We start from the raw sequence: 25,404 nt of genomic DNA on the forward strand, positions 1-25,404 counted from the left end.
CCAGGAACCCAAAATTTGTAGTCTGTTTTGCTCAAGCTTCCCAAGCATCTAGGACATTGCTGAGCACATGGGAGACTTTTAATAAATATTTGTTGAGTGAAGTAAAGAACCATAAAACCATCCTAAGATGCAAATGCTGAGTTGGCCAAGCAATTTGCTCTCACATGTCGGCCTTACAGATTGAAATTCAGATTGTTCCTTACTAAGGCCTAACAGTAAACTCCCTTAATGATGTACTTCTCCCTATGATATGATTGGTGAATGAGGCCCGTCCTCCGCCTCAGCCCTCATTCACAGGGAGAAGGTTAGGGGAGGAAGGTGACATACTTATTTGCTCCAGAGAGCTGTTGGCCTGAGATAGACATGGTCTGGCTGGACTCTTAGGGCTCCACCCACTGCCCCAGGGTCGGCTCTGGTCTCATCTTAGATTTGTCCCATTGACAGTGAGTGTAGAATTGGCTTGAACTATAGTATCTGGCCCCGGAGCAGTAAGAGGGTTTCTCCCACACTGGCATTTCGCTAGAACCACACAATCCGTCAAGTGAGTTTGTTTTGCTCTCTAGATAAATACGGAGCCAAAGGGTGTTTTTCTGACTGTGAATTCTTGGCATTTCTTTCTTTCTTTCTTTCTTTTTTTTTTTCGGGCTTCTAAATAAGCGAAGTTAACACTGCCAGAGTCTTCTCTTGTACTGTTCAGGGCTGTTTAATGAATAACATAATCACGGATCCTGGTGGTAAAAAGGGCTCAGAAGTCACCTGGCGCAGGGGTTTTCAAACATATTAGGCAAGGGAATCTTTCTTTCAAATATAAGCTTACCCTCAAATTTAGCACAGCATATTAACCGATCAGATCATATTCTACATCACATGTTATAGCGTATTATTTGAGAAAGCTGGCAGCTCTATGGAGGGAGTCAGCAGGCCACAGGGTCCCCATCCCTAAGCCTTCTCTTACCTTCCTTCTGGAGACCATGAGGGTTCCAGAAACACCAGTCTAACTTCACCCCTCCCCGCAGTGACGGGAAACGGATGGGCTGGCCACTGAAGGGACTCGCCTAAAGCCTCACACCGAGGTAGCGAGGACACCACTGGGGCTCAGAGGTGGGCAGGCGCCAGCGCAAACCCGCTACAGCCCAGTGCCTGCGCAGATTTACTTCCTAGCCCTCGTTCGGGAAAGAACTGCTGTCCTGGGTGGACAAGTGCCTGTTGAGGGGGGAGGGGTGTTCACCTTGTCCCAAAGTCCCTTCTTAGGTTAAGGGTGTTACTTATGGAAGATGATAAAGGCTGCTTGAATGTAGAATCTTAAGACAGAGTGCCCCCAATTCCGTCCTTTAGATATCTGAAAGGCAACAAAGCGCTCACTGGCCTTAACCTCCCGTGTCTCAAGGAAACTTCAGTTCTCAAAATGTACTCTTTAATGGCAAAGAATAGACAAACACGAGCAAGGCCTCGGTCTCCCTCTTTTAGTTATCAGGAATGAGACCCTGGGAGTCACTTAGGGAATAGGTTCTTGTAGGGAACCCCTTCAGCGCTAACCCAGTGCAGCCACCCAGGCACGGGATCGTCCTCCCTGTAAAAGCACCATGTGACTCTGGTCTGGAAGCTTCCTCCAGCTCACAGATGCTAAGAGCTTAACAGACGAATTACTTCTTCCTGAGGTGGAGGAGTCCCTCCCCATACTATCTCCTACAAGGCAGGGGAAGAAGTGTAACCCGATGAGCCCTGGCCCGAAGTCAGGGCCAAGTGCACTCCCCTTGAGAAGAAATGCTGTGACTAACACAAAAACACTACAGAAATGCCTCCAACCCCCAGATAGACTTGCTTCAATAGGTCTTTCTTTTGCTCACCTTCTCAATTACCTTTCTCCTTAGCTTAAACTCCTTTAGAAAAGCTGTCCACGTACAACTGGAGCCCTACATTTTTCCTTAGGCTTCTCTCCTGTCTGCCTTGTCTCAGCTGATAGCCCGGTGCCAGAGACTGAAATGGGATGCTCCCCTCCTGCACCCTCCCCTTTCTTCCCTGTACCCCACCCCCAATCTCCTCTCACTTCCTGCACCCTTCCCCAACCTCCTGTACCCTCCTCCTTCCACTCTGCACCTCCCCTGCCTCCCGTATCCCCCTCCCTCCCTGCACCCTGCCCTCTTCCCATATCCTCCCTCTCCTTCTGTGTACCCTTCCCCTCCTTTTCACACCCTCCCCTCCGCTTGCACCCTCCCCCTCCCCCCTTTGCACCCCTAAGGAAAGTCACATGGGGAGTGTTTGGCTGGAACACTCAGTGGTGCTCAGAAACCCTAAACACTGTGGCCTTTGCAGTGCCTGCCAGGGAGAACAGGGAGTCCTCTCTCAGGCCAGACTCAAACAGGCAAGATGGAAGAAGCCTTATTAGGTCATTCAGCCCAAGAACGGGGTGAGTCTCTCTCCTCTACTTGCCAGCTCACAAGAATGAAACTCCTGACCCGGACATCTGCGTCCCTCTGCTACTAACTCCCCTGTCTCCTGGCTGCCCCCTACTCCCCTCCAAACCTGGGAGGAAGGCACAGGGAGCCCACTTCTCCCCCAGAGACCCTGTGGTTCTCCTCTCCCCCCCACCCCAGGCTTGCTATACCCATTCAGCACCTTCTAACATCCTGTATCATGTCCCTATTTGTTATGTTTGATGTTTGTCCCCCGCCTTCCTGCACTAAACCATAACTCCTTGAGGAAGGGATTGGTTGTTTGGTTCATGCATACATCTCAAGTGCAATTTCGATAAATATTTATTGAATGGATTTGTTGTGCACAGTTGACCCTCAGCACACAGTCACTTGCCATGTGTCCCGTGCTTCTTTTTCTCAGTTATTTCTACAGATAAATCACTTTATGTTCACGAGGAGGTTTTCCTTGTCATTCCCCTGACTTGTGTCATCTGGAAATCAGCAGTCTCCCTCCATCTTCTTGGGGGAAAGTGGGCTGCTCTGAGTCAATCCTCACTCACCAACCATGAGCAGGTGTATTTCCAAAGCCTGTAGGACATTCTCACATTTCACAGAGGACCAGGAAACAACGGCAACCCAGTAGCCCTGAGAGCCCCTATTCAGTCCTGGCCCTCACCTCCCATCCCAGCACTCGGGTTCTTTCTACTGTGACCTCCCAGCTACCAAGACTGCTCCCAAGGTAGAATCTTACAAACACTATACTGAGGTGTGAATGCTGAGTGAGGCTTGACATCTTTCCTCTCCACGAGCAGCTGTACTTCCAAAAGGCGAGTTCAAGTCAAAGGAGTACAGACCTGCTGGTAACCTGTCAGCATCTAAAAGAGGGCTGAGGGCTGGCCCACCCCACAGCCAGGAACTCTGATCTCTGAAACCCGTAGGCTTCCAGGACTGCGCCTCCTCTTTTAAAATACTGATTTATGTTTTCTGATTATAAAATAATGCACACTTGTAGAAAATTTCAAGTTCTGAAACTGTAATTAAAAACATTTCTTGGGCGCCTGGGTGGCTCAGTGGGTTAAGCCGCTGCCTTCGGCTCAGGTCATGATCTCAGGGTCCTGGGATCAAGCCCCGCATCAGGCTCTTTGCTTGACGGGGAGCCTGCTTCCTCCTCTCTCTCTGCCTGCCTCTCTGCTTACTTGTAATTTCTCTCTGTCAAATAAATAAATAAAATCTTTAAAAAAAAAAAAAAAACCATTTCTTCTCAGCGCACATGTTAATATGAAGCAATCTTACCTCTGGCCTTGGTCAGTGGGGGAGGAGAATTGTTATCTTGCCGAGCCCTGTTGCAATTTGCAACCATTTCCTATTGGTGCAAACTCTGTCCATTCCTTTTCAAAAGTAATTGAATTTAGGGGTTCCTGGGTGGGTCAGTGGGTTAAAGCCTCTGCCTTCAGTTTGGGTCATGATCCCGGAGTCCTGTGATCTGAGCCCCTCATCGGGCTCTCTGCTCAGCAGGGAGTCTACTTCCCCACCCCCGTCTCTCTCTGCCTGTCTCTCTGCCTACTTGTGATCTCTGTCTGTCAAATAAATAAATAAAAATCTTTTAAAAAAAGTAATATTTTGTATAAGATACAGTGAAGCACGAAGGGGACTCAATGTTTTTCCACACCTCCTGTCATCTGTGAACAGAAGTTACTTCTGCTGAGTACAGCTGCCTCCTGTGCCCGCCTCTCCTGAGGCTCCCTGGCTATGGGACAGGGAGTATTTCTGTACAAAGCTGTTTAAAAAAAAGCAATTCATTGAGTTAAAAAAAAAAAAAAAAGAACATTGAAAGCATCTGCTAGCTCACCATTCATAGATAATTTTACACATATTTAAAAATTTTTCTTTCTCTTCCTTTAATCCAACCGTTACCATTTTTCTTATTTTTGCCCTTAGGGAAAAAAAATGATAGCCCATCTTTCTCATTCAGGGGCTCACAGCTAACTCCCAGATTTCCTGAAGAAGTATGGAAGAGTGCCTTTTGGTGAAAGAGCATGGGAGATGGTATGGGTCCTTGGGGACCGGGCTTGAATGAACATGGCTTCCTCTATGGCTCAGAACAAGCACTGAATTCACGTTGTGGACGGACAACATGGCACGGCCAGTCCATGGGAAAATGTGCAACATGGGCCATGTGTGATTTCAACAATTACGAAAGGTCTCCTCCTCAACTTAGATTTATTTTCTATCCGTTTGCTAATACCTAAAATTCCACGGCGAGAACTGTATTCTTGAACCCCAAACTCTATTTACACGTGACCAAACTGAAATCCCAGAAGGGTGAAGTGACTCCAAAGGCTTTGTGATGTGTTCAAGTGCCTATTTCCAGGGAAGAGAAATACCGGGAGTTATTGGTAGTAAACACACACTAAGCCCAATGACTGTGAATGGGTTTTTCCTAAGCACTGAAAGATGCCAGGAAGGGGAAACATTTGAGGGCACAGAAGCCCAGGAGAATTGGGTGGGAATAAGGACATAACCAAAGAAGTAAATCTGGAAGAACGGAAAGACTGAAGACACTACAATCTAACTTTGTTTCCCTGCTTCTCGCTTATTCGTATTTAAAAGGAACACACTTTAAGAGTCTTCCTCCAGTTCTGGCCCTAGCTAACAATGTGAGCACAATACGTAAGGTAAAAGGATTGGCCCAGGATCAGTGGTTCTTTGGGTAACTGAGAAAATACAGATGCCTAGGCCCTTCCCCCAGAAATTCTTATGCAGGTGGTCTGACTTACAGCCCAGGCATTTGGCTTTGTTTGTGGTTTTTGTTTTTTTCCCCCCTCCCCCAAAGCTTCCCAAGCAGATTCTAAGATGCAGGAAGGTTATTTCCAAAGTCCGTTTTTAGTTCTAACTTCAGACTCTGTATAATATAGGAGCCTAAAAGCCTTGTATCTGTTCATTTGCAACTGCCAGGAGAGGGGCCCTGTCCACCTACACACACATCTGGCTTCATAGCCACACACAGTGGGGTCTGCACTCAGAGACCTGGATGTTTCCACAATTCCACATCACAAGACAACTTCCAAAGACAAAGCCTACTGTGAATTGTTCTCTCTTCATTACTTGAAGGGTGAAAAAAAAGGTAAGGCAGGAGTGTGCCTCAGGTCATGGTCTAAATTCTTGATCTACCTTTTGAAAAGACTGAAACTATTTCCCTATTAGTACTTACCTGAAACTCATTGATTGAGTCAAACTCTCTGTGCAGCATCTCTGAGATTGTTTCTTTTCTAGTAGGAGTTCTAAAACATGGAGAACCTGGGCTGCCTGGGTGGATCAGTAGGTTAAATGTCTGACTCTTGATTTCAGCTCAGGTCATGATCTCTGGGTCCTGTTCAGCAGGGAGAGTCTGCTTGAGGATTCTGTCTGCCTCTGGCCTTCCCACACTCACTCATGTTCTCTCCATCACTCTCTAAAAATAAATAAATGAACCAATCAATCAATCAAGCTTTTTTGAAAAGGGAGAATCCATTTTACATGAAAAAAATTTGGAGCTGAAAGCCAATGCAATTGTACTTTGTTATGTTTCCAAGCATTATACACCTGACTTTGATGTCTTGATGTCAGGTAATGAAGACCACAGGCTTCTGGCTTCACCTTAGCTTGGGAACAGAAGAAGCAAGAGCATGAGCATAATGGACTGACCTTTCTGATAACCCCTGCAAATTTGCCATAGCACAAGTTACCCAGAGCTACAGTGACACATATATATACGCAATTAGGGAAAGGGAGTTGTGTTCTCAGGAAAGTCAGCATCGTGAGTACTAGGGAATTTTTTATGCAACTCCATGGGCCCAGAAACACCCAAGAGCTTTCTCAAGTTCATGCAAACGTATACAGTCTCCTGCTGCCTCAGAAAGTGTCCATTTCACAGTAATTAGTGTCTTAGCCTGAGGACATGTGCATCTATGATTGTTATTCTCCCATCCCTTAAGTACCACTCCTTTGGCAAACTCCCACTTATGACCTCAAGCTCCATCTGATTTTCATCAAATGTGTTCTCTGCGGTGAAAAGGAAAGCCAAGTCACATGTTTACAAGGTCAGCACAGATACATCTTTGCAGGTGCCACATTGTGTATATGAAAAATAATAGAGGTACAATTTCTAGAAAACGGCCCGTTTTTATAGCCACTGTGAGTTTTATGGAGGAATGAGTAGAAGAAGTCAGCCTCTGGGCCATCACGGCATCTCATCAGCTATAAATAGGAGACCTTGAGCCGTGCAGATGTTTGAAACATACAAAGGATCACAATCCAGGAAAAATGAATAAGGATGTGGACTTTCTGCACACCTGACCATATGGAAAGTGAGTTAATTTTATTCCAATTGCATTACAGTCAAATGAGAGATTGCCTCTGCCAGTGTGAAAAGCCAGAACCTCAGTCTGGGTGCAACAAAGCTATTGATTTATTACAAACCTTCAAAATGTTGGAGGGGGGGAAGTAATTCAATTCTGGGACCAGAGCCATTCTTTTGTTACTAGAGGGGCAGGAGACGGTGGCCATCATGGTCTAATTTGATGAGTATCACAGCCTGCCACGGTGCTTGAAATTTCCACCATCAGGGAATCCTCCATTTTGTTCAAATACCATATCTCCCTGGATTCCAAAAACTTCCTGTACAATATCCCTAGGAGAATACTTCCATGGACAGAAAGCTAGTTACTATATGATATTAATTTTGGAGAATTCTTTCCTGTATAGAGGTGAAGCCTTTCCTGTTACTCCCATTCATTCATTCATCCTAATCTTGCCTTTCCTTGAGTACCATGGAATAAATCTATGACCCTTTCCCCATAATGGCCCTTCTAATGTTAGAGCACAGTGAGGTGAGCAAGCTGCCACTAAGCCTTCTTGTTTCAGACTCAAAACTCAGAGCTTCCTCAACAAACTCAAAATGATGGCGTTTCCAGAGTCATCCTCACTTTGAGTCCCCTCTCCCTGCACCTGATCAATTAAATATGAAGCCAAAATACCAGGAGCAGTCCTCCAGAATTAATCTGCCCAGAGCTGACTGTGGCAAACTGCCACCACTTCCATAGATGTATTTGCTTTATTTATCTCGATGCATTCTAAGATCATGTTGTTATTTGGGGTAATTCTATTGAGGGTTCAGACAAAGCTCACGGTAACTAAAAACCCCTCCGGATTCTTCTCATGAATTCCTATCATGCCAGGTCTGCTTCAATCTGAACATGCAAATATATAACTTTTATATGAATAATACCTAATAGTCATCTCAATTAAACTTCTTTTGTTGTTATGGTCAAGATCCCTGTGAATCTTGACTCTTTTATTCAGGCTATCAGTCAGTGATCTGGTCCCCCTACCCCCAGCTGTCATCGGTAAAGTGATTTAAAAAAAAAAAAAAAAAGTTTTGGTTTTTTGATCCAACCTGTCAATAAAAATGAGAAACCCAAACAATGACCAACAGATCCTTTGGGCACAAGGATCTAATAGCCAAATATAGGCCAGATATAAACCTACTTGTGGACATAGTCACCTAGTATATGTTTCCCTAGCTCACTCACAAAAGACATCACAAGGAGTTTTTCGGATTCTGTGCTGAATCCAACTATGGGATACAAAGGTTTTGCATTCCCTTAGTCTTTCAGTCTCTTTGGCTTTAAATTTCTCTTAGCTTTCTTAGCAAAAGAATAAAAACTATAATTAAAAACCTCAGTCCTCAGTAGGAACTGGGTTACATTAGCCAAGTGAATTTGTAGGTAGCCTTCGTGCATGTTAATGGGGATGGGAAGAACCTTCATAAAGCTTATTAGATGGTAAACTAGAGTCGGGTAGGATTGGGAGAGCATCCTAACAAGATTATCGTGTTTTGTAGTTGGAACGTTAGAGTAATTGATGTGCCCCTTCCAGAACCTAAGTGGTCAATAACAGTGTAAGTAACGATAAGAATCGGTGAGCAAAAATATGACTCTGAGGCCAAGTTGGCTGATGATAAATCTGTAGGAGATGACAGAGGTTGGCCAGAGCAAGATAGGAGGGAAGAGGCAATAGCAGACTCTGGACTCTGGACTGTTCCCACAGAAAGAAACTGTGCCCTAGCTTCATGGAAGAGGGAAGTGTAGTTTTTAAGATTAGCCTCCCCTTGTCTGGAATCCATACCTGCCATGTAACTTGGTAATAATTTGGTTTTCCATGTAACTGCTCCGTTGATGCTGACATAGTTCCCTCCATCTGTATGGTAGAAGTTACACATCTTACTACAAAATAATAAGCTGTCTGGCCTATAATGTAGGGAAAAAAATAGATTTCTCTTAACTTTCTTTGCCTTTCTCATTGAACAAGTGAATAGATTTCCCTATTCCATAGAGCTTTCAGGAGCAGCAGAGCTGATCAACAGTACCACACACCATCACCCAGAACAGGTCACTCCTGGCATTTCTCACTGGAATGTGGCTAAGAAGACTATTTGGGCTGGTGATTTTCATGAGCCTCAGCTCATTCTAGGTTCTCCTGACATTATTCCTGCCATGCTGTGTAATTTTGAGTCTCTCTTCTTGGACTAGAAACTTCCTTCCCTCCCATTCTCTTTGAAAATGTGGGCTTCTTGGATAATTTGCCATGCAGCCATACCACATCTGTCACTGAGTCACTCCCACAGGGATTATGTCACTCATGGGGAGGATTTCTGATCAATACCATGGCAGACCTAGGTAGGAAGGAACCACCTCTGGAACCCCATGTTGCAGAGAATTAGCCTTACCTAAAGAAAGGTCTGGCTTTTGTCCTTGGCTCCTGGGAGGTGATGTCTAGGCCTCTGGAATGTCCTGCCTAATAAGAGGGTTTTTGTTTGCATGGAGGCTTTGGCTACTGTACATCATATGATTTATGATGGGACATACCATATCAGTTCCAACCTGCAAAGGTATGAGACCATGCCTCCAAGAGGGATTGCAGAATGAAGGTCAACCACATAGGCAGTATGTGACCAAGTGCCATCAGAACTGTACATCAGAGACTCCTGTGGGCTTCCCCGTTGGCAATGCTCTGTGCCTATTTTCATGGCCAAGAGGAGGTCATGTCATCCATGACTCCATGGTCATGCCATCCATGACTCCACAGACAAAGGCTGTGCGTGGAACAAAGGCCAAGAGCCAGAGCCAGGTCTCCTGACACCACCAGATTCTGATGTGGAATTCCAAATAACAGAGAATTGTGAGTTTGAACTTGGCCTTCAAGATTCTTATGAAGGAAAAAAAGGAGTTAAAAAAAAAAGATTCTTATGAAGGTATTTTTTTTTTCAAAATGGCAAGATAGAACATATTTTATTTAATTGAATCGGTTGTTAGCCTGATTTATTGCCTTTAAGTATCTAGACATATGGTATGTGGGTCTCTATTTGTACTCTTTCCCCAGGCTCTGAAATACTAGGAGCCAACCGATTGCTCATTGTCAGATTTTTCTTTTCAGAGGCTCCTTCCTGATGATAGTATCTTTTAAGAAAGGCTGCTAAAAGTTAACAAAACATCACATCTAAATCTTCTCAGAAATATCTTGAAATACATGTAGCAGGCTGTTAAAATAGGTTTTCACTTGTCTCATTGTCTTCTGAAGTTCCAAAAGAATGAGAATAAAACAGTAAATGCTAACTGTTCCCACAATCCTAAGTGAAGTGCTAGACCACCGTTTTAGGTGTCTATTGCTGCCTCCCTAAAACTGAGTGTACTAAACTTAGTGCATTAAGAACAACAAAATCTTTGGGTCCGAAGTTTGTACAAGGCATGGAAGGAAAAGCTTGCCTTGGCCACTAACATCTAACATCTAACATCTAACATCCCAAGCAGGGATTTCGAGTTGAGCTCTGCCAGACCACAAAACTAAGCCAGATTCAAAGACAAATGAGAACGAAAACTCCAAGAACAGGCTTTGTCTCACCACCAAAGTTGGAAACGGGCTTGGAAGCACGTGGTGTGTGCTGGGGTTGTTGGCAGCCCGTGTGCAGAGCTACCCAAGGAGTCCAGAGCTGTGGGGCTGAGCCTTCACCATTATTGCAGCTGGAAGCTGGGGAGCGCTCCCCAGCACGCAAGGTCTTATTTATGTAACATAAATTTCCTGTTCTATACTTATGTTTTTATTTCTTGGTGCGTAATTAGACCTGAGGGAAATGTCAGTGCAAAGGGCCGGGCTGTGGCCTTTCCCTAGGGTGCAGCTCATTTTATGAGGAGAGCTGTGAAGAGCCACAAGTCACACCCACGGTCCGTAGCACACCTGCTCTCTGGATGGAGAGAGCCCTGAGAGATGAGGCGGGGCCTGCCTGGAGGGAAGGGGCTCAGAGCCCACTGACATCTGCCCCTCGCGCGTCTTTGAAGGTTCCGTGTGACACGTATATCCCCTCACTTTTTATCTCCACCAATGCTCTGGGATTTCATTCCTTGCTCAGTGCAAGGATTTCATGATTTTTCGAAGCTCTGATTGTAACTCTTGTTCCATGCTGTCCATGCCCAACATCCCTTCCTTCCTTTGCTATTTAAGGTGGCATGTAAATGTGCCCGCCCCATTGGATGGGCATTGGCCAGGGCACCACGGTTCTCATACCCTCTGGGCGCTTGGCTCTGGTGCCCCTACACATGGATGGGTGGCAGCTGTCCAGGCCTGCCCGAGGATCACGCTTCCAGAGAGCACCACCTGTGCACCCCAGCCCATCCTCTCACAAGCTCACTGATTCTGGGGCTGGCCAGAGGGAAGACGTTCAGATGTGCAGATTTGGTGAAGGGATTGCAGGTTTGGGGCGCTGAAGACTCAGCAGGCAGAGGCCACAGGGGTCCCAAGTTTGGAGCCATTTCTGGGAGTCCATGAATGTTCAGGCTGGACATGGGTAGAGTTTGAGGGAAGGGAAATTCAAGGGTACCATGGTTGTGGTCAGGGACAAAGGAGAGAAAGGGCGGGTCTTTCCCATGTCACTCTTTGCCTGGGCTCAGCCATCACTGCATTCCTCCACACCCCACTTCCCCAACATTGGAAAGAATGGGTGCTATGAGGCTTAGTATGTGGGCCAACAGTAGCTGACCTTGCACGAGGTCCTCAGACCACTGCACTTGGCCCTGGCAGGCTGCAGGAAAGCAGAGGGGGCTTTTGAGAGTTGTATTTTGGAGAAATGAGGGAGCTGTGTGTGAGTGCTAACTGACTAAAGCCACGCTTGTCCCGGCTCCCTCTTGCCTTCACTAGCAACACTCCTGGAGTCTTCCTCCAGCCCGTGGTGGCTTTGAACATGGCTCCCAATTTCTTGACTTGCCTCTCCTTGGACCTAGGCCAGGCAGTACCATGGTGAGAGGGAGGCCAGGTAGGGCCTGGGCTTGGGTGTAAAAGTCACACAGATCCCTGGGTCTCCTACTGGGCTCTGCAGCTGAAACCCCACTGAGTTTGGCTCTCCAGCTGTCCCCAACCTGTGCCAGACATACATGACCATGACCAAGCCATCTTGGACTGCATCCATCTGCCACCATTCGCTCAACCCCCAGGCCCTTGAGTGACTGTGTCTTTGGAGTCAACCCAGTCCAGGCCCGCCCCCCCCCCCCAACCTGGCATCAAGGAGCAGGGACAAGTCAGCCCCTCTGGGGCCCATCCCAATTCCCTTCCCCCAACCTGCAAATGGCATCCAATGGCTCTTTCACACCGATTAGTAACTGGAACACTGCCTTGGCATCTGTGCTTAAAGGATTAACAGGGAGTGCTTCGCTGATGAAGTGAAGGTTAAGAAACAAGAACAAGGATTTGCCCTAGTGAACAGCCAGGTACGCACATCCTGGAGGGTGTGGCTTCAGTTTAGACAAACCCAGTCCACGGCCAGCTGCTTGTTGCACTTCCGGTTTTGTTTTCAAGAGAGCATTCATTTCTCCTGCCCTCGCCTGCAACACCAGGTCCAAAACTGGGGCTGGGTTGGTGGTGGCCAATTCCGCTTTGTTATGGTTGTTTTCTAGAGCTTCCAGGAGATGCAGTGGGGGGCCTAGCCTCCTGCTACTAGTAAAGGAATCACTCCCTATCATTTTTTCAAGGGTGGGGGCAAGGGATAAGGAAAACCACAATATAAGGAATTTACAGGGCAACCCCTGGGGTCACCTTGGAATCCCTGTAGGGGCAGGAGAGACCCCTCTTACTACTGATTGTTTTTTTCCAAGGGGAGGGAGAAAATACACAACTTGAGGAGCTCATGGTGCCCTAAGCAGTCATTTTGCACTTGGAATTGATTCAATACGCAATATAGAGCTTTGAAGTGGCTCAGGAGTGCGTGTGAAGGGAAGTGAACACAATCTCATCTCTCTCCAGATTAGGGATTTCATTCACATGGCTGGTTTCCGTGATTCAATCCTGAGGCCAGGTGTGTAATATTTGACTTAGACTTGAGTTGTCAGAGACCACACCACATATGCAGCCCCAAGGTTGGGACTCTGGGGTCTTCGCAAGTGCTAGACTAAAACTCTAGCTGGTTTACAATAAAGGGAATTCACCAGAGGGACTCGGACCTAGAACTTGGTGACAGTTTAACCTGCTAAAAAATAAGTAAAGGCAATTCAGATGATAGGAATACACCTTATTTAACCCTTCATGAAGCAGGTGGTCTCCATTCCCAAGAGTCCAGAGAACACCAAAATGAGGTAGAAGGCAGGAAAACTTCTACAGAATGAAGAATAAGGAATAAGGAAGAGAAAGAAAGTGAATAGGAAACAGGAAATAAGGATAGAGCCCAGAGCTGGCATGGCATTTTTGGGGATTAGCTAACTGGATATATGGAGTTTCTGGTCAAGGGGAACTTTCACAGAGACATGAGAGTTCTACAAGTTTTCTGTTTGCTGACACGGCACCCCTGGCAGAGCAGTTGCATCTTGGGCCTAGAAACTTATTTCAACAAACCCGATTATGCCACTCCCACAAACTCACTTAAGTGGCTTCCCATCTTTTCATCTCTGTCTCTTTGTCCCCCCCACCTCCATCAAAAGAGGTATCGTGATTCAAATTTCAGAGATGCTCCTGGGTTGTGAAGAACTTCCTTGGTCTATCTTGTGTCAATGACTAGCCCTTAAATAGAGGAAGGCATAGCATCTTGAGTAACCGTCTTCTCCGGGGGCACCTGGGTGGCGCAGTTGGTTAAATGTCTGTCTGCCTTTGGTTCGAGTCATGATCTCAGGGTCCTGGGATCAAGTCCTGCATTGGGTTCTCTGCTCAGTGGAGAGTCTGCTTCTCCCTCTGCTTCTCCCTCTGTAGCTCCCCCTGCCTGTGTTCTCTCATGCTTTCTCTGTCAAGTAAATAAATGAAATCTTAAAACAAAACAAAACAAAAACAAACAAAAAAACACAATCTCCCCAAACCCATCTGCATACTGAAGGAAGATACCTTTGTGTGAAACGTTCCTACCAAGAGGGAAGAAAGCCCAAGGGAAGAGATAGAAGGCCTTCTCCTTATGCCAAGAGTGGCCCAGCTGGAAGAAACCTTCAAGCCCAGGAAAGAGTAGAATTGCATGCTCTTTCTTACCCTGTGAGTTTCTCTTTTCAAGGTGTTTTGACCGGCTCAGTAACAAATGCTAGAAAAGCGGGGTAAGTGTTGATGTATTGTAACAATATGGAACAACGATGTAATCTATGTAGTAAGTAAGAGTAGAAGAGGAGTTATAAATAATCTTTTTATAGCAATCTTGAATAGGTCTGATACCAGATGTGTGGTGAACACACTCACTTTGCGGAAATGCCTTTGCTTTGAAAAGCAGGGCAAGAGATCTATAGTGTAAAACTGCATGTGAGCAGCTCACATTGGTTTTGCTCTGTGCCTGTCACGTGATGGAAATTTTCTTTGATCGCCTAAAATAGATCAGGCGCAGTCTGGCATTCCCTGTTTGGGTTAGAGTTAGGTTTAGGCACCAAAACTACACTACAGAAAATCTGGGTCATTTCACTGCATCTAGTTCTACCTGTGGCCTATTGCCTTGTGAGTCTGAATTCATGGTTGCCGAATGAATGATTATCATCTCAATAAGCATACCATCCTTTCGTAGACCAGAGATTTTGAAGAAATCTAGAATTTCTTCTTGGGCTTTAAGTCTTTGAGGGAAAACTTCATAGAATTCCAAAGGCATACTTGTTTAATGGACTGGTTCATGACAGCCTCTGAGAAAGCTGAGAACTGGACCATACCTCTAGCTACATGGTCCTCCTCACCCTCTTTCCTCACCTCCCCCACAAGGAATAACCATCATCCTGACATCTCTGTTTACACCCTTGCTTTCTTTTGTATATACTGTTATCTCATTGATACTTATTCTAGAAAAATGTTTTATATTTGTTATTTCTGACTCTAAAATTAAACCAGTTGATGAATATATGGTTATATGCACAATAATTTTTTTTTAAGATTTTTAAATTTATTTCTTTACTCGACAGATAGAGATCATAAGTGGGCAGAGAGGCAGGTAGAAAGAGAGAAGGAGGAAGTAGGTTCCCTGTTGAGCAGAGAGCCTGATGCAAGGGCTTGACTCCAGGACCCTGGGATCATAACCTGAGCCGAAGACAGAGGCTTTAACCCACTGAGCCCCCCAGGTGTTCCCATAATAATATTTTTTATTCCTTTTTGAGTGTCTTAAGTATTTAACAAATTTTTAATATGGGAACCGGCTTGGTAGCTCAGTCGGTTAAGTATCCGACTCTTGATTTCGGCTCAGGTCGTGATCTCAGGGTGCTGGGATCAAGCCCCATGTCGGGCTCTGCACTCAGCATGGAGTCTGCTTGAGATTCTCCCTCTCCTTTTGCCCATCCCCCTGCTTGTGCTCGCACTCTCTTTGTCTCTCAAATAAATATTTTTTTGAACAATATTTCATTTGAGAGAGAGAGAATGAAAAAGTGAGCATGAGAAGGGAGAGGTCAGAGGGAGAAGCAGACTCCCTGCCAAGCAGAGAGCCTGATGCAGGCTCGATCCCAGGATGCCAGGATCATGACCTGAGCCGAAGGCAGTTGCTTAATCAACTGGGCCACCCAAGTGCCCCCTCAAATAAATATTTTTTATTAAAAAAAAAAAGATGGAAAGCAAAAGATTTACAGATTTCTTTAAAAATGCTTCTAAACTTTTTCTCAATATTTCTGTGATATATGACAGAAAGGATGGTTTTGGAAGCTGATATCCAGGAATACCTAGAGAGAGATGTTTTTCAAGATAGCATCCTGTGGTGAAAATTTCGCTCATTGTAAAATGAGGATTTCTGCTGAGATCATTTAGAACATGATTACAAACTTTAATGGCTGGCATAGAAGAGTTTCCACTGTAAAACCATCAGGTATATCATCTACAAAATAAATGATTTGGCACCAGAGAGAGAGAGAGCCCACACCAATGTTCTGACGTGCATGCCTCCTTCTTGTGGTCTCTTTCCCTTGCCCCAAGCCCCTTCACCCATAACCACCCCTTCTCAGACCTCTCCTGAAGCCAAAGCCCTTCTGGGGATTGGGGCGGGGATGGGGGGGGGGGTTGGGGGCATCCAGGATCTGCACTCATACCAGTGTGGTGCTTGGAATCAGCATGTTTCTCCTCCAAGAGGAACTTGCACCGCTGACCAAGACCTTCTCCCATGAGGGGCCCTGGTGCCCATGCCCGTGACTTTCCAGGGGCTGGAGGGGGAGCTAGGAGGGAAGGACATCTGAATCCCTGACTGGAAGCAGGTAAGGAACTGGAGGGATAGAGACACAAAAAAGTCATTGCGATAACCCATTTCTTTCTCTCACATGACTACATGACTATGGGGAATCTCTGATGCTCATAAGAAGAATGAATTTTACAGGGAGCAGTGGGACAGGGACAGAAATAGGTGTTTTAGGGATGTTCCCTCACTCAATCAACAAACTTGTGAAGGATATTGTTCTTCTCATTTTATAGCTGAAGAAGAAGCTGGGGCTCAAAAGGAGAACTTGGTGAGCCAGTGTCAGAGCTCGTCAGCAAGGGGCTGGGTTCAAATGCCCCCTCAGCTCTATCTGCCCTCAGCGCATGCACCTCAGAGCACCCCTGCCTCCACGCCCGCAGCCACTCTCCCTGCCCAGAGGTCCCTGATGGGAAAGCACCTTGCTTCCTCATTTCGGGTGCTCCCAGAGGATGCTTCTTGCTTCTGATCAAAATGGTCTCTCAACAGCTGAGGTATCGTGAGTAGCAGAATCATCTTTGCTTTCAGAGAACTATTGGATTTTTGCCAGTGATCAAGATTCTCCCAGCACACGAGGGAACCTGAATTTCTAGCAGCTTGTCAATAGTTTTTGTTTTTTTTTTTTTTTAAAGATTTTATTTATTTATTTTGACAGACAGAGATCACAAGTAGGCAGAGAGGCAGGCAGAGAGAGAGAGGGAAGCAGGCTCTCCATCGAGCAGAGAGCCCGACGCAGGGCTCAATCCCAGGACCCTGAGATCACAACCGGAGCTAAAGGCAGAGGCCAAACCCACTGAGCCACCCAGGAGTCCCTAGCAGCTTGTCAGTAGTGGCCAGGCCCCTGAATCTATCTCGGTCTGGACCTGAAACAATGCCTGGGTACTTTGAGGAATGCTTTGTTTGCAGAAGCAGCGAGAACTTGTAAATGATAGACCTACAAAATGTTCTCAAGCCCCCCCAAACTTTTCCCATGCTGCAATAGTATTTTACCTCTTTATCAAATGCCAGCTTTATCCAGCGACCTTGGATACAATTAAAATAGGATTAGACTTATCTCCTATTCCAGACAGACTGGCAGAAGTTCATTCAATCAATTCAAGATGGCAGAGAAGCCGTCTCTTTAGAATCTTTATCCTGACAGCGCTATCACAGTAACAAAGTCAAGTTTCTGCAGCTGGAGACAGAATAATCCAGCCCAGCTCAGCTTGCTTCTGTCTGCCCTTGAATAAATGGGAGGAGCAGGGCAGGAGGCAGTGGGGGTAGTGGGGGGTGGGGGTGGGCTAGCTGGACAAAGGAGAGCCCAGCTACCTCCTGAACTCTTCAACAGATAAAGTCATGTGTCCCTGAGAGTCACCATGAGCCTGCCTTACAAGCGCAGACACCTTCCTTCCTGGATGGTGCCACCCCCAGCGGACACTGGCGTGGGCCCTGCTCAGTAGGGACAGGGACAGGAGGCCAGGGCTCAGAACACTGGCTGTGAGCCGCGGGCCTTAACATTCTGCTGGAAAGCAGTCCGGGACTTGCAACCACAGCTCAGGCTTCGAATCAGGATCTCATTTTCCACTCCTCCCTGCCAGGGCCCCTCAATCATAATCCTGGACACCCCTGCGGAGTCCGCCCCACCCCGCCCCCTCCGTCTGTGAAGAGCTGTCTGGCTGTGGCCAATTTCATGGGGCTTTAGGAGTGTGGCCAGCAGCACGGAGGGCAAGTCTGTCCCTGGCAGCTGAGCTCCGATGGAAAACACCCCATGACTGGTGGCTTCCTGGGGCCACCAGGCCTCGCCTCAGGTGCAGGCTGTGGTGGGCAAACAGCCAGTTTGCTCAACTCATCTAAAGAGAGGGGCCTTCTGGCCTTAAGCCTGACCATCCCAGGGGGTGGCTGGAACCAGGCAAAGCTGAAGAAGAATTAGCCACAGATGGGAACACAGCTATCTTACCCTTGATGAAAAAGAAAATTCCTCTGAAAAATCTCTCCTTGCTGGCAAAGGTTTGTAGTTATCTGGGGCCTTTTCTTCTGGGCCATTCTGAAGCAAAACTTTTAAAGTCCCATAATTTGGTATCAAAGAGGTAGGGGAGAACATGAAGCCCAGAAATTAAACAAACAAACAAACAAACAAACAAACAGCAGCTGGATACTCTCCACGCTTCTCCCCCGCCCCGCCCGTCCCCCATACGCTTTAACAGGCACATAAGTTAGTGAGACTCATGTCCAAATGCAGATTTGATTTTGCAGTTTGTGCCCAAGATCCATCCATCCTTTTTTTCTTTCCTTCTCTCTTTCTTTCTTTCTTTTTCCTGTAAAGATTCTATTTATTTAGAGAGAGAGTGCTCAGGAGGAAGGACGAGCAGAGGGAGAGGGAGAGAGCCCAATGTGGGGCTTGATCCAGGACCCCAAGATCACACCTTAGCGATAAACAAGAGTCAGATGCCCAACTGCCTGAGCCACTGACATGTGCCCAAGATCCTGTGTTTCTAACACAGTAACTACGCTGATTGTCCTCAGACCACACTTGGAGAAGCAAGGCTCTCCTCTACGATGGTTTTGAATGTAGAACATGTCAGCAACCACGAATGTTCTATGAAATACGTTAATAGGCATTCATTTGTTCATCCATTCATTTTTCCATTTATGGGCTATGTCCCATGTGATGTCCATGCTAAGCACCAGCAGACAGCTGACACAAATGTAGATCTCCGTCTATTTCAAGGTCTCTGTGAACCCTTCCACATACTTACCTTGAGCATTGGCCGCCGTCAGTTCTCTGCTCATAGGGGGTCTTGCACGCCTTATTAGCCACACTGCTCCCACAGCGTGATCCAAAGCAGATGTGTTAGCAAGCAGCGTTGAATCCGCTGCTCAACAGGAATTACTAAGTGGGGCTGCTGCTGTACTTGGGGCTGTGCTGGGCTCCGTGCCAGGGACATGGAACACCTGTCAGATAGGGCCCCTCCACAGACCATGCGGCGGGAGGCGTCACAGGGTGGCGCGCAGCCACTGAACTGTGGCGGCAGAGGAAATATTAGAAAGAGAGCAGAAAGGGAAGGAAAATCGGGGAGGGAAGAAAGGAAAGAAGGGAGGAAGGGGGAGGGAGGGAGAGAGAGGAGGGGAAGGAGGAAGGGAGACTGGTAAAAACTGACAGAGACAAAAAGGAATTCCCCTCCTGAGGGAGTTGTCTTAACTATATGACATTTTATTCCCTTTTCTATGGCTAGGAAAATACCATCTATTCATTGTGACCTAACTCCGGTAATGAAATAGAAAAAACAAAAGCGAAAGCCTTCCCAAATTCCATACCCCCCCAAGCGCAGGAACAGTCTTGTATGTTATTCTATACTTTTTTCCACACTAAACAAGCTTCTCCAAGGCTTAGGAGAATCAGTCTTGTACCAAGTACCAAATTTCCTTTATTCACGAAGCAGTAGATCGTAGACTTTTTCACAGGTCCGTTCTTCTGCTTCTCCCTCAATATTTTTAAACTTTCCATTGTATTGTATAGCAATTTATGTCACCAGTTCCTTATTCGTGGCCATTCGTACCATTTCCTTTTTTCTCTAACAGATAAAGAAATAGCAGAATCTTTGAGCGTATATTTTAGCATGCTTGATTTCCATAAAATAAATTCTCAAGAGGTATTTTTGAGAGAAAAGAGACAGCCTCCAATACCGCCAAGTAGCTGGTTACAAAGGGGCACCAACTTAAACTCTGGCCAAATATTTGTGACTACCAGTTGCCCCGGAGGGTTTCATCTTTGTTAAACTAATAGGGTCTTATTCTCATTGTAATTTGCTTTCTTCTATCTTCCTGAGGCCTATGGCCCAGGAGCCTGTTATTAGTCATTTGGATTTCCTTCTTTTGTGAACTGTCTTTGCTAGCTCTTTGCTTCTCTTTCTGTTAAGATTGTTCTTTTTCTGATGGATTTATGGAAGATTTTAATATTCAGTGGATATTCAATCTTTTTCAATTGCCACCTATGTTTTGTAAATATTCTTTCCAAGGTTGAGAAAGTACGAAAAAGAAAATGAAAACAAAGTTAAGTACGTGCCCTTTCAAGTTCAAGTCCTGAGCCTTGTTAGGGTACTGTCCTGAGGATTAAAAAAAGAAGAATGCCTATAAAATTCTCACTTCTAGGGCCTAGGCTTAGGAAGTGCTTCAGAGAGTCGCCTTCTACAAGAGTTGCTTGTGGTTTCCTTTATGGTATCTTCCATATGTCTGCTGTTTGGGTAAAAAGTCCTCTTTTAATCCTTTCTGCTTTTGTGACTGAGTGAAGAAAGGTCTTGTTTTTGTTCAAAGATTGTAATTATATTCTCCTCTGTTTACTTCAGGCCTTTCCTTTTTCCTCCCTTAAGAGTCTGTGTCCTCTTCTCTAACCCTGCTCCGGAACACACACCATCCAGGCCTGGCTGCCCTTCCTTCTGGGCCCTGCTCATACCCCTGCTGGAGGGGGCGCAGCCCTGTGCTGAGCCTGCACCCAACCCGCCTTACTGCCCACTGCCAAGCCTGTCACTTCCCACACTGTTATATCCCAATAATGGGTCCATGATTAAAAAAGGAGTGAGATTGATACAAAGCGAAGGTCAAGCAAAGCTTTATTTCGCGCCAAGCATCAAGAATCTAACCGAACGTTCGGGGACGCACCTCTTAAAAGAGAGGGCGACCCTTCTCTGTTTCACAGACTAGCTTTTATGGGCAAAGGCCATGCGGTCGGGCCTGGCCACCCACAGGTGGCCAATGAGATTGTAACACACACAGGAAACTCCACAGTGATGCTAGGTGACCAATTGAGTTACAATTTACCCTAGTAGACATTTGAACCAGCCTATTACACCTTGATTGGGATTGGCGTCCAAAAAGGCTCCCAAAGGGCAGGGCCCATACTCCTTGGATGTCTCCACCTGGCTTGACCCACCTTTGCATCTGGGCTTTGTTACCTGAAGCTGGTTTCTGGGACTTGTCTCCAAGTAAATCCCCTGGGGGAAGGGGAGCAGGGACAGTTTCTAAATAGGTCCTTACACACACCTGAGACCCTTACTTCATTGTCCCTCCCCTCGCTCTGGCACCACTGAGAAAACAAGAAGCCTGGAGCCAAGCCATGTCCCATATCCTGAGACCCACCTAGCTGCAGTCCAGTGACCACATCCACTCAGCACCAGGGGCCATCTCTCTCTGCACCTCCCACCTCCCCACCTCTCCACAATCTTCAATTTCACCCTCACTACTGCTCCGTCCCCATGCATGTGAAAAATCATCTTGGAAAAGATCACCCATCTTCAAAAAGCACATAAGACCCCACCTCTTCTTTCTCTCTCCCTTTTCTATCAGAGCTTCTCCAAATTTCTCTCTCCCCAGCCTACTGGGATGGAGGAACTTCCCTCTCCCTCCCTGCCCTGCACCCCAGAGGCTCCAGCTGGCTGCATGCTTTGCTCATCCCTCATGTGCTCAACCAGCCCACAGAGCCTCTTTACTTCCTGAAACACTCATTTGCCATTGGGCCATTATGTTCTGGGTGGTTCTCCTTCTCACCAGTAGCTCCTTTTGGGTCTCTGCAGATTCCTCCTTTTCCGAACTGCTTGCTTCACACACAGCAGCCCAGGCTTCCTTTCTAGCCACCTTTGCTTCTTCATGCACATGCACAGCCCAGGGCACCACCTCTAATCACCTCATACTATACATTGTATGTGATCGCACCCTATAAACTCACATCCCTACTCCAACGCGCCCTGGAAATTCAGACCCACCACATTCAGCGCTTGCCATCTCCACCTCAATGGCTAACAGCTGTCTTGGAGGTAATATGGCCCCCAACCAGGATCACCAGGTATGGCTGTCTAGCTTGTGCACTGTCTAAGGCAGCCAGCTGAAATCCAGACCATGTCAGGTTGGCTAAGCCCTGGACTCTGGTGTGGGCTCTGTCTATCTGCACTGTGCAAGAAGTGCCTTTTCCTACAAGGAATGCCCTTTCTAATGTGTACCCACTTTCCATATGACTTGACTGTGGCCAAGACACAACTTTTGATTTCCCCCCACGTCAGACCTGCTACAGTCTGTATATGGCACCGGTCAATCAGGAAGAAGGAGGAGAAGGGAGGAACGAAAAAGGAAATTTGCATCTCTTGATCTTGTTGCCTTATCCAATCCAGTTCCCAAATGTATCCTGAATCTGGTCAGTCCCTCTTCTGTTACACTAGTGATCTCAGCCTGCATTAACTCAGGGCTACCCTTGGCCACCAGTCCTGCCTCTTTGTTCGGACAGAAGCTTTCTAAGACATGAACATTACCTCAGCACTCACCTGTTTAAAAACTGCCACCAGAGTCATCCCTAAATCCTTGCCTACAGATGATAAGTTTTTGTTTATTTTTATTTTATTTTTTTTAGAGAGAGAAAGAGCACACACAGGCAAGTGTGTGAGTGGGGCGGAGGGGCCGAGGAAGAGGGAGAAAGAGACTCCTAAGCAGTCTCCATGCTTACACAGGACTCTATCTCAGGACTCTGAGTTCATGACCTGAGCCGAGATCAAGAGTTGGGTATTCAACCAACTGAGTCACCCAGGCACCGCCAGATTACAACTTTTTAAAATGAATTTTCTGCCTCTGAAACCCTAGGCTCACAGCTCCAGCCACTCTAGCTCTGATACACCATGCTCCCTGCAGCCTCAGGACATTTGCACTTGCATACCTTCTCCTAAATCTTCACACGATAGTCTCCTTTTCAATATTCAAGTCTGAGGTCTACGTCACCTTCTCAAAAACACCCTTCTATGAACAAACTGGCTGAAACAGTGTTCTCCTTAATGTCACTTTCTGTCACATTTCTCTCATTTATCTTCTTTATAGCATCTCTCAGTTCCTGAAGTCACCGTATCCACCTCTCCATTTCCTTGTGGACAACCTGTCTTACCATGTCCCCACCATGTCCACTTTGGAAGTCTGGGATCTTTCCGTCTTACTCCCAAGGCAGTGTTGGGAATAGTCCTGGTATACAGTAGGCACTCAGTAAGCTGATTAAGTGGCCTGGGAGGTAAAGGTGCCAAGGGCTGAAAAAGATCACAGGCAGAGAGAGGAAAGGAGAAAAGAGCAGAAACTGAGAGAGGGGAAGGCAGCCAAATGGAAGAAGGGGTGCAGGTTGGAGGAGAGATAGCTCACAGGGATCAGGCCAGGAGAGAAAAGAGATAAGTGTAGGAGATGAGGTTGAACCCAGGCACCAGAGGCTGGGATCTGCTGAGCACCCACCAGGGCCCCCTGCAAGCCCTGCCCCATGTATGTCCCTGGCTGGGGCTCACGAGCACATTACTGGGGGTGCAGTCTCAGGCCCCGAGAAGCAAGTGGTCCAACAGGCCAAAGGCCATCAGCACTTAATTCTGCCTCCAGCCCAGGTGGGGGCCTGAAAACAAGCTCAGTGACAAAAAGGCAAGCCTGTGAAGAGCTGGGTTCGTGCTGGGCCTCACATTCTTACCTCACTGACCTTCCAGAGGAGTCTGAAGCAAGCCTTGACATTCCTTCCACATTCCTCAGGGCCCCTGGATCCTTCTGGAAACTTCGAGAATAGAATGCAGAGCAATCGGAGCGTTTACATGGCAGGCAAGTATGCCAGCTGTCGCAGCTGTGACTTGCCTCTTGCGTGGGGACAAAGCAAGGTCAAGGAGTCTAGCTAGGAAGTCATCCTCACAGCTGTTTTCTCCAAATGCTTGTAATTTCTTACCAATGGAGGAGTGGAGACCTTCTACCCCCTGAAAGTGCGTCTTCTGCTTGTAAAATGAAAACCTTTTCCCGGTTGCCTTCAAAACTATATTCCTGACAGGGCAACATGGGGATGGGGCCCCCTCCCTAAAGAGACCCCCATGTGAGATCTCTTTGCCACCCGCGTGGTCTCTGTAGTCCCTGCCACTCTGGCATCGACCAATATTAGCCTACTGGACACTGCCCCTGCTCAGACTGGGGGTTATTTTCCTGGGAAGAGGGACTGAACAGGGGAAGGAGGAGGGAGATGGGGACAGGTGGTGGAAACAAAAATGCTCAGCTAAGGGCTCAAAATCCACAACCACATCCCTAAGAGTTTTCTCCGGGCTGCTTTCTCCTTGGATTTCAGTTTCCAGAGAGCAGCACCAGGACTACGATCACAAACACTTTGCTTGGAAGTCAGCACACTCCGAGCATGCTTATCTCAAAACCATCTCGGGCTTGTTTCTGTGCCCTTAGAAAACAGATTGTCATAAGGAGGCGTAACATGAAATCAACAAACCTGTCATTCGGGGGCCGCGGGGGTGGGGCTCTCTGCCAACTTTCTGTCTGTTGAACATAGCTGGGCTTTGCCTGAACAGGGAATTTTGGAGCAAAGTGTGTTGCAAAGCCCACCTGGACAAACTCTCCGAGAGAGTTCAGGGCGTCTCCCGGTCCGTTTTTCCCCTATGTCAACCACGGGTTTTACTTGCTCACATTTCTTCTCCCAGGAACAGCAGAACTCTGGGTTCCTTTGAATTGTATATGAAATCCAGCAGGACCTAGCTAGCTGAACCTTGGAAACGAAGTAGACACAAACCCTAACCTTGTATGGTCTTAAGCGAGGGCAGTGACTTGCAGAACACTGAGCAGTGACTGCCCGGACAAAAATGATGTGAATGGCAGAGGCTCAAATCCACCGAGCAGCGGGCCGCATGGTTTACAAAGGAGAGCTCTGCTAATTGAACAACGTGGCTTGGCCGATGGACCACAGCCCAGAGCATAAATTTAGCTGGCTTCTTGGTCCTCTGTCTGGACTAGTATGCAGCTGAGGAGCTGAGGATTCTCTCTTTCCCGGTGCAAAGTCAGAGGGGAAAGGAGATATCAATGTTGCATTTCTCTGGAAGATGATCTGCTGGGCTGAGCAAGGGCCTGAAGGGTTAAATCCGATCGTGTCTTGCCTTGCCCTTTCAGAAGGTCAGTGCCCCATTTCAGAAGGGCTTTCTTCTTGATTCCAAGTTGTCAGTGATTTGAGAGCTCAATTGAGAGTTAGTTGATTGATACTTATAATTTGTACACATTTTCCCTCACTTGGGTTCAAGGGAACTTGGCATGAATGTTCCCTTGTTCATTCATTGGATTAGCTCAGCTGTCTTTCCAAAGTGCAGTGGGTCTCGCAAGTCACTGGTTCCTGGTGGCTGTGGATCCAGCAGGGTCTGTCGCTGGTGTCTGTTCCCCCATTGATGTTTTGGGTATATGCATCTGATCTCAGTCAGCGATCCCCTCTCTCCTTCCCTGCTCCCTGGGCATCCTTCTAGAAGCTGTGTTGTCTCTTTCCAAGAGGTTAATGTTCCAGGAGAAAGGGGACACTCCCTGAGGGCC

General features: G+C 46.9%; 1 long non-coding RNA gene across 3 annotated transcripts in view; it reads right to left on the reverse strand.

Moving 5' to 3' along the window:
- The window catches only part of LOC131838293 (uncharacterized), a 90,788-nt gene extending 71,676 nt beyond the window's left edge, over window positions 1–19,112 (reverse strand). For 2 of the 3 annotated variants that reach the window (XR_009356548.1, XR_009356547.1), the window contains exon 1: window positions 956–1,079. This is a non-coding gene — a long non-coding RNA (uncharacterized LOC131838293). Of the gene's footprint in view, window positions 1–955; window positions 1,080–18,824 lie in introns of those variants that run through there. The other variant, XR_009356550.1, reaches the window with a different exon arrangement.
- Between the last annotated feature and the right edge of the window lie 6,292 nt (window positions 19,113–25,404).

The sequence above is a fragment of the Mustela lutreola genome, chromosome 8, assembly GCF_030435805.1.
Source record: "Mustela lutreola isolate mMusLut2 chromosome 8, mMusLut2.pri, whole genome shotgun sequence".
Lineage (NCBI taxonomy): Eukaryota > Metazoa > Chordata > Mammalia > Carnivora > Mustelidae > Mustela > Mustela lutreola.